Here is a 2,829-nt window from a genome sequence, read left to right as displayed (position 1 = left end):
CTTTCTTTCTTTCTTTCTTTCTTTCTTTCTTTCTTTCTTTCTTTCTTTATGTCCAGGCTTATCATGTTGCAGATTTTTTTTTTTTGGAAATTAAATCAAGCTAAACAATCCTGACATTTTGCACAAATGCTGCTCTAAAGCCCTCCTATAAGTAGGATTTTAGAGTGAACTATTTAAACCTTTTTTGCATTCTCAGTGATAATTTTTTTAACCCCACAAGGGTCTCTGTGGGTAAGAAGTAGCATGATGCAATGAAAAGAGCTTTGGATAGCCTTAGAAAACTCAGATTCAAATCTCAACAGTTCTGCTTAGTAGTCTTATACTCATATGGATGTCACTCAATTTTTATATATATCTTTTTTCTTTCTTTTCTTTTAAAGTTTTAATTTAAATTGCAGTTAGTTATCATACAGTGTGATGTTAGTTCATTTTTTTCACTTAAAAAAATGAAGCTATTAAGCCCCAGATGATTAAAGTGCTCTAGTGTTTGTGAAGTAACCTATAAATTGTCCATCACAGTGACTGCATAAAGTACACATTCAAGAGATTGCATTTCTGACCTTTCCAATTAGTAAATTGGCATATATTATTATTATTTATAATTATATATTAATTATATATTATTATGCTTTCCTGTGGTTATAAAGATTAGATGAGATTTGTACATGGGTGCAGAACTCTAAAGGGCTATACCACCCATTATTTTAAAGTAACAGTATTAACAAATACATGTGTAGAGTCAGAGTTGCACAGCCTTCTGGTCAGTGTGTATGCTGAGCTTCCAAGCCTTAGCCTGCAGAGGTAGTATAAAAAAGACACAAGGGTTTGTCTACTTGCCTCAGTGAAAATTACAAATTTCTCTCAAAAGAGGTTTGAGTCAGGCAAAACAAACAAAACAGAAACTAGTGACAAAAATTAGAATAATAAGTTTAGATGAAAGTGTGGGAAAATTAGTTGGGGGACAAAAGATTAATAACTATAGTCATCATTATAACTACCATCCTAACAGATCTCAGTTATTAAATTCCTGTATCTGGAACTGGGTTAGGAAGCACATAATGTTCCTCTTTAATATTCTCAGCCACCTTGTTCCTTTTCATATTTTCTAAATGAGGGAACTGAGGCTGTGAGAGATTAAAGTACTTGCTTACGATCACACAGAACACAGATTAGTAAGTGATAGACCTAGGATCCCAATTCAAAAACCAAAGCCACTTTAATGCTGTGCCATGTCCTTATTCACTGGAGCAAGACAGCATGATGTGGCATGCTTAGAGTTAGGCTCTGGCTATAGTTCTGAATTAAACTTGTATTTGGCTGTGTGCCCTTGGGAAATTCACTTAACTTCTCTGGTCCTAAATTGCCACATGTGTAAAATAAGGGAAATCATACCTACTTCAAAAGGTTGTTCTATGGGTAATTAAGATCATATGTATAAAATGTAAGGGCCCCAACCTCACAATGTCATGGAGTGAGGTGAGAGAGAATATTCAGTGACAATATCTGAGAATGAGGAGTTAGAGATATAGAGGGAAGCCAGGAGACCATGATGTTTTCCAGCAAAAGAAATAGTTTCCTAAAGAAAACAGTGACCAACACTGGAAAAAAAAACACTGTAAATAAATTTTAAAAATGAGTGAAAATTTTCCTTAAAATTTGTCAGTGAAAGAGGTCACTTGTGACTCGAGGAGAGAAAATAGAGCCAGACTGCAGTAGATTGGGAATCTAAAGGAAAGTGAAGACATGGAAACAGTGAATGGAGATTACTGTGGCCAGAAATTTGGCTGAGAAAAAAAGAAAAAGGAGGCTGTTATTTGAGGAAGAGGCAGTGTGGAAGAAGGTTTGATTTTATTTTGCAGTGGGAGGAATTTGAATATGTTTGTGGATAGAAGGGCTGGACACAGGAGGGAAGGTGAATACTAAAGATATCAATGAGAGAGAGGTTAAAAAATGAAGAATGGTCCATAAGGGGCAGGGGAAGGGGAAGATGCTCATGCTCTTTTCCTGTCCTCCCAGAGGAAAAACCAGAGTGGCTGAAGAGAAAGACAACATTATAAGCATAAGGGGAGGGGATGGAGGGACTTCATGTCTAACAGAATCTGTTTTTTTGTTTTGTTTTGTTTTTTAAGAATTTTTAAAACTTTAATACAGTTCAAATCAGTGGACCAGGTTCACTTCAGCTCCTTCACTGCCAAACCTGGGGGCAAGGACTGCTTCAGTTTCTCTGCCTTCTCCTTGGCCGTGATGACCAAGGTGTAAAGGTATCTGCTGCACCGAACTTTAAACTTCACATTATCCTTATTTTTCTTGATCTTGACGGATTTGGCGTCCTTTCGCCTGGCCGTGAGCAAAAAGTCCTTGATTTCCTTGATTTTGCGAGGCATGGCTACAGGGGGCGCATGGGAGCGCGCGGCCGGCACAGCAAGCAGCCTTGTTTTGTTTTGTTTTAGTTTGGTTTTGGTTTTGTTTTGTTTTGTTTTTTGATAAAGAGGACAGGAGTCCATTTTCTAGACCGGGAATTAACTGCCAGAGTAAGGACTTAAAAAAAAAAAAAAAGGTAGTGGTTTAGAATAGCTGTCCAGGGAAGATGGGAAGAGCCTCAGATTGGGAAGGAAAGATTCTACTCTTGAGTGTAATAGTGAATAATTCAGGCATCAACTATTCTTGAGAGTCTTGAGTCAGTTGTCACTAGTTGTGGCCCCATGGACAGATGGGGATACTAACCACTATACTAACGAGGAGCTGTGGCCCCATGGACAAATTACCTCTCATTTCTGTGACTCAATTTCTTCATCTATAAAATAGGAAGGATATGATATTTACCTCATA

At 37.3% G+C, this 2,829-nt stretch overlaps 1 pseudogene; it reads right to left on the bottom strand.

The window, feature by feature from the left end:
* Positions 1-2,128: 2,128 nt before the first annotated feature.
* Positions 2,129-2,424, bottom strand: LOC112815624 (large ribosomal subunit protein eL38 pseudogene; annotated as a pseudogene).
* Between the last annotated feature and the right edge of the window lie 405 nt (positions 2,425-2,829).

The sequence above is a fragment of the Callorhinus ursinus genome, unplaced genomic scaffold, assembly GCF_003265705.2.
Source record: "Callorhinus ursinus isolate GAN/ISIS: 27379988/994484 unplaced genomic scaffold, GSC_fseal_2.0 scaffold66, whole genome shotgun sequence".
In the NCBI taxonomy this organism is placed as follows: domain Eukaryota; kingdom Metazoa; phylum Chordata; class Mammalia; order Carnivora; family Otariidae; genus Callorhinus; species Callorhinus ursinus.
This window is presented reverse-complemented; position numbering and strand designations above follow the sequence as displayed.